The 11,417-nt window shown below is 53.6% G+C and overlaps 1 pseudogene; it reads right to left on the bottom strand.

Moving 5' to 3' along the window:
* Nucleotides 1-1,867: 1,867 nt before the first annotated feature.
* Nucleotides 1,868-10,395, bottom strand: LOC112548388 (annotated as a pseudogene).
* Nucleotides 10,396-11,417: the final 1,022 nt, after the last annotated feature.

The following is an 11,417-nucleotide window of genomic DNA, read 5'->3' as shown; positions in this document are numbered from 1 at the left end:
GAGGCTTGAGCAGTTTCCGCCCAAGCCGAAGAGGACTCCACATCCATCTCGTGGGGACTCTGGGTACACGGCAGGGAAATAAAGACCCCTGTGTGAGATTCAGAGGAGTTTGGTGACCTGATCCATCGCCCACCTCTTCCCGTCTTTGAGCGACAAATTTTATAAGACATATCTACGAGTTTCCGATTTTGGTGGCGCGCTAACCCAGAGCATCTGGAGCTCTGTTTCTGTGGAGCCTAGCAAACTCCACGTGACCGTTCATGTTGTTTTTGTCTGTAACCGCAACTCAAGCAAGTTTTCCAGCCTGCACCACTGCCATCTCGGTGTAAGGAAACAATCTTTAAATCTACCGCTACGAGTCTGTGCCTAATTCTAGCTTGTCGCGCCCTCTCTCCGACCTCGTGTGCCCGGGCTGCTGGCCCGCACAAATAAAACCTCACCAATTCCCTTCTGTGCCCCCGTGATGAACTTATAGGCAGCCACAGGGTCGCCTCTCAACCTTCTCTTGCGGAGGCTGAATAGATCCAGTTTCTCTAGTCTCTCCTCGTAAGGCTTGGTCTGCAGGCCCTTAACCATACGAGTGGCCCTTCTCTGGACCCTCTCCAGGTTATCCGCATCCCTCTTGAAGTGCGGCGCCCAGAATTGCACACAGTACTCCAACTGCGGTCTGACCAGCGCCCGATAGAGGGGAAGTATCACCTCCTTGGACCTATTCGTCATGCATCTGCTGATGCATGATAAAGTGCCCATCTTCATTGGCACTTTATCATGCATATCATACATAAAACGTGGTTTTATTGTTAGAATTATTGTTCTTTTGTTATTATTATGCTAATAACAACAATAATAGTAATGATAGCAATAAAACAACAGCAACAGCAATTATAGTTATTATTGTGGTGGTTTTATTATCATTATTCTTGTTTTCCTGTTATTATTCATGCTAATAATACCAACAATAGTGATGATAGCAACAGTAGCAATGGCAGTGATTATATTTTAATTGCCAAGATCTGTTCACTAGAAATAACCCGTCCATCAAGTACATTGTGACTTTTGCAACAAACTTCAGACTCTTGATTGATTCATGAATTGAGGATTGATTCACTGACAGCCTGACACATTTATTCAGAGCACCACAAGTCTCGTTTTCTCCCAGCTCCCTACCGAGGACCAACAATATTTCTTTTGAATTTCTAGGAATGATCATTTCCCGCAGAATCCAGCTCGTTCCATGGGTGCAGGTAATTAGTTAATCAATTGATATGTAGTAGACATGATGGGCTTTGTCCAGAGCCCGACACTATGGGGGAAGGCACAGGATCTGAGAGGTATGTCCAGTGCCTAGCACCAGGTTTGCGGTTGGCAGACCTTGATCCTGATCCCCACCAATCAGGTGCCGCATTGCTCTAGCAGGGATCTGGGCCTAAAGATACATCAATTCCTTGCTCTAGCAGGGATCTGGGCCTAAAGATACCTCAATTCCCAGAGACCCCCCCAGCCATAATCCCCTCTGCTATTTGCAAGGGGGCTCCCAAAGGGGATGTGCACTACAGTGCTAACAACGAGCTACTAGCAAAAGAGGGACTCTTTGGGCAGGAGGAGGTCCTGCTGGACACCCCCTGCTACTGCACCCCATCCCCCATGATAGCCACAGGTGTTCACTAGCAGGGGAAGGGGATCGATGTCTTGTCTGCTAATGAGGAAATGGGTCATTAAAGGGAAGGACCTGGCCCTAGGAAACCAGCAGGGCAGGAGAGGGGTGATGATAGGGCAGGGAATCAGAATTGCCCCTTCCAGGGCGTATTTCAAAGGCTGTGTTGCTCCAGTGGGGGCAAGATGGAGGGGAGGGGGGCATTATTTGGAGGGAGGGGGGGGTATGTGTATGTGTGGGATACCTGGGTTCCCTGCGAGTTGAATGGGCTCCCGAGATTTGAAGCTCAGACACCAGGCTCCTCCTGGTGGTCAAATGGGCTCCAGCGGGTCCCAGCCCAGCCCCTTGCTCAGCTCCAGGCCCCCCGCAGCAGCAGGTGCCAGGTGCACCAGCAGGTGGGGCAGGGGGTCCTGGCAGGGGGCTGCATGGTTACAGAGGCTCACGTTGCAGCAGTGGATCTGGGGGTCCGAGGGCAGCAGGAGGCGTGCCAGGGGCTGCCAGGGGCGGCAGAGGTCGGGGCTGGCGCAGCCGCGGAGTAGGGATACCGGGTTGTTCTCGTCTGGGGGGCCAGAGAGGGGTGTCAGTGCAGGGACCTAGGAACCTGGACGCCTGGGTCTCTTCTCATGAAAGGGTGAGCTGGGGGTGGGAGCAGTGGGGGCTGGGAGCCCGGACCCCCGGGATACCCAGGGTCGTGGAGGGAGTGGTTCTCACCTGTGCTCTGGACTTTCACACACTGGTCCATGGCCCCCGTACAGCTCATGGTCGGCAGCTCCTGACGGTTGCACTCGCCTGCTCCTCTTTAGCAGAGCTTCCCGTTGGGCTTCCCCCGAGGCACCTCTGTGTGTGGAGTGAGGCGGGTCCATCAGAAAACCCAGGGGTCTGGGCTCCCAGCCCCTTCTGCTCTCATCCCACAGCCCCCACCCTGAGAAAACCCAGACATCAGGGCTCTCTTTACCACGCTGCCCCAAGCTCCCAAGTCTCCTGCTCTCACCCCCCAACCCCCACTCCCTGCCTAGGGACCCCAGGCACCCGGGCAGAGTTACCAGCAAAGGAGCCGTTGTTGCAGCCGGCGCTGTCGCAGCGCTGCACGTGCACATAGGCCAGGTCAGGCCCCGCAGCGATGGCCAGCAGCTCTTCAGGGGGCCCTCGCCACCCGCATGCCTTGTACATGGTGTCTCCCTGTTCCCCTGCCAGGACGTGGGAGAAGTGAGGCCACAGGGAACGGGCAGAGGGTTGGGAGGGGGCTAGGCTAGCATGCAGGATTTTGAGGAGCCCAGGGATGCGGGTGCTAGCCCCCAGGCCCTCAGCCCCAACCCATGCCCTGTCCTGAGAACCCAGGTGTCCAGATGCCCAGCCCCCCTGCTCTCACCCCTGCCACACGCCCCCCATCTCGTAACTCAGGCGTCTGGGCTCGGGAACCAGCCACTGTGGATTTAAGCCAGCACCAGGCCTGCTACCTGCCAGGGCTGGTGAGGAACCCAGGTGTCCAGGCTCACAGTACCCACCAAACATCCCTTCCCCGTGTGGGGACCAAACCCACGTGTCCGGGCTCCCCGCACCCAGCGTGAGGAAGGAACCCAGAACCGCTCCCCCTCCTCCTGCAGGAGGTTCCCAGGTGTCCAGGCCTTACCAGGCAGCAGGCGCCGGGACAGCTGCAGACACTGGGCCTGGCGGCCAGGGCAGGTTAAGGTTGGGGTGTCAGGGCCACAGGTTAAGGCAGATCCCACGCAGCTCTGACATGGGAGACGCCAGGCAGGACCTGGGTCACCTGTGGGGACACGAGGCTGGGATGTGGCTGGCTCTGGGGTGAATGGGGTGGGTACAACGGGGACAGGAGCTGTAGCTGGATCAGGGATGGGGCAGGCCTGGGTACAACAGGAACAGGAGCTGCGGCTGGACCTGGAGGGTGTCTGGCTGGGTGTAACAGGGCTGAGATGCAGCTGGCTTCGGTGGAGATGGGGCTGGATATAACAGGGCCTGGAGCTGGGGCTGGCTTTTGGGGGCCAGGGCTTGGTGTCACAGGTGGGAATGCAGCTGGCTTTTGGGGAGAGGCCATACATACGGATGTAGCTCCCATTAGTGCACAGGTCCGTGGTGCAGCAGAAGCTGGATCCGCTGAGTCCGGCTGCGGTGTCCGAGGGGAGCAGATTACAGGTCGTCAGAGCTGCGCAGCCCACCCGCAGGGCGTCGTCCATGACTGCAGCAGGGGGAAGGAGGTCAGAGGTGAGCCCAGAGCCCAGGTGTCCAGGGCCTGGAGCAGATGGCCAGGTACCCCAGGAGGGACTCTTATCTGACTGGGACAACCCAGCAAGCCCTGCGGCCTCCCAAGGAGCCCAGGCACCCGGGCTCCCAGGCGCCCCTGTTCTCACCCTCCAGCCCTCATTCCCCTCCCTGGGAAGCCAGGCATCTGGGCCCCGCTTCCCCAGCCACCAGGGTCTCACCTGGAGTCAGGCTCAGCTGCTGCACCACGCAGGCGTTCTGTCCCGGCGCGCACGTCGCCACCTCATCCCGGCAGTTCCCTTGCCAGGGCAGGCATTTCAGGCAGCGCAGGCTGGAGGCTGTGGGGAGATGCAGCTGATTCTGCAGGGGGGCAGAGCTGGGTGTAATGGGGACGGGAGCTGTGGCTGGCTCTGGGAGGGATTGGGTTTGGTGTAACAGGGATAGGAGCTGCACTTGCTCTGGGATACATTGGGCTGGGCATAATAGGGACAGGAGCTGCAACTGGCGCTGTGGGTGGTGTTGAGCTGGGTGTAATGGGGACAGGAGCTGCAGCTGGCTCTGAGGGGGTGGTGCCAAGCTGGGTGTAACAGGGACAGGAGCTGCAGCTGGGTCTGGGGGCCACCAGGCTGGGTGTAATGGGGACAGGAGCTGTAGCTGGCTCTGCGGGGGAATGGGACCCACTCACCAGTGACAAGCAGCCCGAGAAGCATGGCCATGTGTAGGGTGGGCATCATGGCTCTTGTGTGCCCTCAGCACTGGTCTGTCTCTTATATAGGCACTGGGAGGGGCTGTGGGTAGGTTGGGGTGTGGGCCCTGAAGGCACAGGGTGACTCAGAGCTCGGGGAAGGGAACCCAGGTGTCTGGTCTGCAACCCCTTGTTCTAGGACACCAGATCCTCCTTCCCAGAGAACCCAGGCATCTGGGCTCCTTCTCCCTGCTGCTCTTACCCACGAGCCCCCAATCCTCCCCAGAGAACAAGGTGTCCAGGCTCCTAGCACCCCCTGCTCTCACCCGCCATGCCCGGGGCACTTCTGGCAGAGATTGTCAAGGGGCAACTCTGAACTTATGCCAGGGCCAGAGCAGATGTGGAGACAGTCCCTGTCAAGGCGGCCAGAGAACCCAGGTGTCTGGTGAGGAAGCTCTGCAGCCCCTGGGCATTCCCCAGTTTGCGCTATGAACCTGTACCGGACATTGTGCCTAAAGGCTATAAACTACATATTGGCCTCTTGCCTGGCCCTGGGATATGGCTAACTCTGGAGGGCATCAGCTGGGTGTAACAGGGATAGGAGCGGTAGCTCACTCCGGGGAGGGGAGCAGGGCTGGCTGTAATGGGGACAAGAGCTGCAGCTGGCTCTGGGGTGGAGCAGTGGGGTGTACCCAGAGCCAGGCACTGACAGTGCTCTAGCCCTGTGGTTGTGGCTTGGGTTCGTTAGTTGGGCAATTAACAAGCAGAAGTGTCGTAAGTGAAAGTTCCTGCCCCCCACCCACCCCACCACACACACACCCACATGCTCAACACCTCGGTCAAGGCTCCTGTGACGTGTGTCCTACCGGAAACGGGGGTGACAACCCCAGGATGGGAGTTGTCCCAGATTGCAACACCCCCCGTTTTGGGGGGTGGGGAGTGGGGCAGGGGGTTGTGGACTCCCCTAAAGCAGGGGCAGGACATGACTTTGGGGTTGGCATGACGGCGGCCATTTTCCTGTGGCCACCCTGGTCCTACCCCTCCGCGAGCACCCTCCCCACTGAGAAATGCAGCCACTTCTAGGGAGGCACCGTGGTCTCTTTGGGATCATTTATTACCCCATGGACTAGTGCATGGCGCAATTAAATTAGACTGGCCACCTGCAAAGTAATGATCACACCCTAAAGTGGCCATCCAGCTATAAAAAGAAACACCCAGATACATGGTTAGTGCTTGGAAACGCATAACATGACATCTGTTTTTTATCCAATTTGAATTTGAATGTGGGGCAGCACCCTTAGTAGTGTAGGCCATTAATACGGGCCGGGGAAGACAGCAAAAACCAGGAGGCCTAAAAGTGCTGTGAAAGGCAGGAGAGTGCGTGTGAACATTGGTGTGGTATACGGCATGTACCTGGAGGGGGCCAGCAGTGGGACGACCCAGTCGCTCCCCGTGATGCCCTGTGGGTGTAGTTTGTGGTGGTGGGGAGTTGTAGTTCTCCCTGCAAGCTGTGAGCATGTGAGTTGCTGAATCCTGTTCCTAAAGATAAAGCTGTTTGCCACCCCACCGGTCTCTGCTGCATGCCGACTCAAGGACAGAACCCCAAAGGCATGGAGGGCTGCGTGAGTGCCCCGTCCCTGGGACCCAGTGGCATAGACTAAACATTATAGTAACATAGAGGGAGAAGGCTGAATGAAGTCAGACCCTCTGGGGGAAGGGAAGCCCTGAGCAGAGTAAGAATTGTGGGCAGCTCTGAGTAAATACACTGCCTAACCCTGGGGTACATGTATTTTCTCTTGGTTTTTACTTTCACTTTTGTTGGGATGTCAGTTGTTTATACCCAGGACTGATTTTACTGAGGAGTGTTCTTACGGTCCAGGAAAAAACTGGCTTCTAAGTAAAAAAAAGAAGAACACTATATATATATATGTATGTATGTATGTATATGTATATGTGTATATATGTATAAGTATATATATATATATGTATGTATATGTGTGTATATATGTATGTATATGTGTGTATATATATATGCATATGTGTGTGTGTATATATATATGTATATGTGTGTGTGTATGTGTATATATGTGTGTGTATGTATGTGTGTATATATATGTGTATATATATATATATATATTGTGCCTAGTGACCCAGGGCCTTGACTTCTTTGAATTAAAAAGGCTGTGGGCCTAGCCCACTAAAAATCGGGGACCACCACTGATTGGGCGGCCAGAGCCCCGGGGCCTTGAGACTGTTCAATATTTACCTAACCCGTGTTGTCTGGTAGCAGTTACCATTCCCTGTCAGCCATAGCCATAAGCAGATCTGCTTCTGGGTTCACCAGGACATCCTACTTCTGAAAAATAGGACTGAAGGAAACCCTGAGCTAAGGAAAAGATAAGACCCATGAAGAAATAGAACATTTGTTGGTGGCTGGTATGTAGCGCGCTGTCAGAACATCTGGTTGGTGGTGTAAGGCGAGGTTGGAGCCCCCGAGAAGATAACCCTCATATATCTTTGAAGTGAATTCTCAAAAAAGGACACACCTCCCAATACCGATAAGTGACAACAAGACGTAGCAGGTGAGGATGGGATGATAACCGCCGTTAGGTTTTGCAAGGATAACGTGAATTTTTCCTTCAGGCACAAACCAGCTGTGTGTGAGATTTATGGAGACTCTGATCTTCTTCAGTAGATGCTGACACAATGTTTGGCTGGCCTAGGGTATATTAGCCTTTCTTGGCCTTCTTCAAGAACTCGCGGCAGCACAGCTGGTATTTGCTGTCCATCAGTCTCGTCTGTATCCTGGCTCCACTGAGTCCTGCCGGGCTCCAGTCTCTGCTGCTGACTTCCTCAGTCCACGTGGGCCCTGTAAGCAAATCCTCGGGCCCCCTCTGGCCCTATGCTCTTGTGGAGACCCCTTCCTGGGGTAACCACCAGGTCCCCTCACTGGGACTGCTTGTGTTCTCTGGCCCTCTGGGCCGGCTAGGGACTCCACTTACGGTACCCCCCTGGCTTGTCTTCCGCCGGCCCTTTTATCTTGGACCCGGGGTTCTGGCCACCCAATCGGTCCCAGCACGCTGTTATAAAGTGTGCCCACACCGATGGGGATGCTGATCCTGGCTCCTTTGGCCCTGGCCATTTTTTTCCTGTGGCATCTGGACCCCATTCTCCCCTGCACCTCTTCCACCACCTCCAAGGAGCAAGAGGGAAGGGGGGGCTGGGCCAGCTCCACTGGCCTGCCCCCGCCCCAACCATTGTGTCCGCTCCATTGCCATCGCCTCCAGGGACCAAGGCAGGGGGGGCAAGGCCAGCTGCACTGGCTTTGCCCTCCCACCTCCACTCTGTCCCCTCTGTGCCCAGCATCATGGCAATTCTCCACTGCACCACCACCTCCTGTCCAAACACTGTATTTACACTCGGATTAGTTGTTTCTGTCTGCTGATCAGAGTGCAACTAAAGCATCATGGACAGACAGACAACAGCTTTTATATTATTAGAACTGTGGTGGTTTTCTTGTTATCATTATTGGTCTTGTTGTGTTGTTATTATTAATGCTAATAACAACAATAGTGATGATAGCAATTAAACAACCACAACAGTAGCAATGACAGTAATTATATTTTAACTGCCAATATCTGTTCACTAGAAATGGCCCATCCATCAAGAGGCAGACAAGGTTCTTTGGGTGAATTTGATATCTTTTATTAGACCAACCTAAATGGTTGGAGAATAGTTATTAAGCAAGCTTTCGGGTTCAAAAACCCTTCGTCAGGCTAAGGAGGTTTCAGCAGTCGGTGTGTGCTCTTCCTGGATGGGATGACAAGTAAAGAAGCAAGCAGCTGGGCAGGGGAGTCAGTTGCCAGGCAGATTATAATGCATCAAAAATCCAATGTCTATGTTTAGTCCCTGATCTCTAGTATCCAGCAGGTTGATGAAATGGAGCTCATAGGCTCGTCTCCGGGAAGTGTTGTGCAAGTTTCCCTTGAGGAAATGATGAGGAAACTTACACAACACTTCCCAGAGACGAGCCTATGAGCTCCATTTCACCAACCTCCTGAATACTAGAGATCATGAACTAAATATAGACATTGGATTTTTGATACATTACAATCTGCCTGGCAACTGACTCCCAGCCCAGCCCCTGGCTTGTTTACTTTTCATCCCATCCAGGAAGAGCACACACCGACTGCTGAAACCTCCTTAGCCTGACGAAGGGTTTTTGAACCCGAAAGCTTGCTTAATAACTATTCTCCAACCATTTTGGTTGGTCTATCAAAAGATATCAAATTCACCCAAGGAACTTTGTCTGCCTAGGTCCTTAGACCAACACGGCTACAACCTAAACCCCTCCATCCATCAAGTACATTGTGACTTTTAGCCAACTTCAGGCTCTTGATTGATTCATTGATTGACAATTGATTGATTGACAACCTGGCACATTTATTCAGAGCACCACAAGACAAGGCTTTGTCCCAGCTGCCTACTGAGGGCCAACAATAATTCTTTTGAATTTTTAGGAATGATTCTTTCCTGCGGAATCCAGGTTGCTCTGTGGGTGCTGGTAACTAATTAATTAAATGACAAGTAGTAGACACCATGGGCTTTGTCCAGAGCCCGGTGCCAGGGGAAAGGCATACACAGAGATATGTCTAGTGCCTTGCACCAGGTGTCAGATTGGGAGACCCTGATCCTGATCCCCACCAATCAGGGGCCCTATTGTTCTGGCGTGGGTCTGGGCCTAGAGATGCACCAGATTCTCAGAGATCCCCCCATCCATAATCCCCTCTGCTGCTTGCAAGGGGGCTCCCAAAGGGGATGTGCACTACAGTGCCAACAACAGAGGCTACTAGCAAAAGAGGGACTCCCGTGAGCAGGAGAAGGTCCTCCAGGAGTTCATTAGCAGAGGGAGGGGCTTGATGTTTGGCCTGTTAATGAGGAAATGGGTTTTTAGGGGGAAGGACCTGGACCCCAGGAAACTGGCAGGGTGGGATGGGAGTTTATGGGGCAGGAAGTGGGAGTTGCCCCTTCCAGCAGGTATTTCAAAGGCTCTGTTTCTCCAGTGGGGACAGGATGGAGGGGAAGTGGGCATTATTAAATGATTGAGGTGGGTGCTGCCCTCTTTTGGCCTCCCAGGAGCTTTCGGCCCATGAAAAGATGGGGAGGGACTGGGACAGTTGGGGACGGGGGGGAATGGGGTGTTGTATAGCTGGGTTCCCTGTGAGTTGAATGGGCTCACGTGATTTAAACTCAGATACCTGGGGTCTTTGAGTGTGCCCTGGACACCTGGGTCCCCCAGGAGGTTGAACCAGCTCCAGTGGGTCCCAGCCTGGACACCTGGGTTCCCTGCTCAGCTCCAGGCCTGCCCCCCCCCGCCCAGCAACAGCAGTGCCAGGGACAACAGCAGACGGGGCAGATGATCCCGGCAGGGGCCTGTGCGGTTGCAGAGGTTCCCAGAGCAGCACTGGACCTTGCAGTTTGAGGGCCGCAGCAGGCGAGCCAGGGGCACCAGAAGTTGGGGGTGGTGCTGCCGAGGGGCAGGGTCGCAGGGTTCTTGTGGCCTTGTGGGGCAGACGTCAAGCCTTGGGAGCCCAGACGTCAGGCTGGGTGTAACTGGGACAGGAGCTGTGGGTGGAGCAGGGCTAGGTGTCACAGAGACAGGAGGTGCAGTCAGTCTGTGGGGAGCAGGGTCCACTCACCGGTGACCAGGAGCCCCAGGAACATAGCCGCATACCAGGTGGGGGTCATAGTTCCCGTATCCAGTCGGCACTGGTCTGTGCTGGGCTGGGCCCGGCCTGCCTCCTATATCGGTACTGAGTGTTGGCAGGGAGGCAGGGGAAGTGGGGGTGGTCTGAATTCGCAGTGACTCACTCAGAGTTCATCTGGAAGGAACCCAGGCATCCAGGCTCCAACCCGCCCCCTGTTATAAGACACCAGATCTGGACCCCAGAGGACACAGACATCCAGTTGTGCACGCAGGGCATACAGTGTGAATTAAAAACAAGCCGGAATCTTATCAGGGGGATAAGGCACAATGCATTTATTGGAACATAAAATGTACAATATGAAAAAAATAAAAAACAATAAGGTTATTTCCTTCACTCATTTCTGTACATACTCATTCACTCATTCATTTGTCCATTCATTCAAAAGAGACAAGTGCACACAGACACAGAAGTTACACAGTCCTGCAAAGGTTAAAGTGTTACCAAGTTTCAAGTTGCTCAAGGTGAGTCTGGTGGCCCGCCAGGCTGACCAAGAGAGTTGGAGTCAGGTCTTGTTGGAAGCGCCCAAAACTCCTTCTTGCAGGTGGAAGAGACCCAAAGCCTTGTGTTTGTGTTTATTCTGTATAGCAAGAGCTGTCCATACCAGCCTCTGGATTCCTCTGAGTCAGATATGAAGGCCGTCCTTCTTGTCCTGTTGACATGCTGGGATTGATAGTGTAGTACAAATACGTTAGATTTTAGACATAAGGCCTAAATTTAGACATGATACTTTATTTTTGCAATATGCTTCTGTATTCAACATGGCTTGCCAATAGCTTCTGCATATAGGTTAAAGGCAGCTTTGCACATAGAGTTTCACAATCGCACCTGTTCAATGACCTAGAGTTACACGAAGATAAGGGGTTACTAAAGGACGCTGAGTTTACCACAGCTTCCCCAACACGCATGTGCCATCCTCTATCCCATAAGTTGAGTCTAACTTGAAAGGCCCTGACATCCTGTGGAAACTTGGATGTAACGGTAAATTGTGAAACTGCCAATAGTTGTAAGACACGCTACAATTCTTTGTTTAGGTAAGCTATAAAGAGACCCTCAGACAAAGACTGGGGGTCGACTCTGCTTTGGGTTACTC

This window comes from Alligator sinensis, unplaced genomic scaffold (genome assembly GCF_000455745.1).
Source record: "Alligator sinensis unplaced genomic scaffold, ASM45574v1 scaffold1740_1, whole genome shotgun sequence".
Taxonomy (NCBI): domain Eukaryota; kingdom Metazoa; phylum Chordata; order Crocodylia; family Alligatoridae; genus Alligator; species Alligator sinensis.
This window is presented reverse-complemented; position numbering and strand designations above follow the sequence as displayed.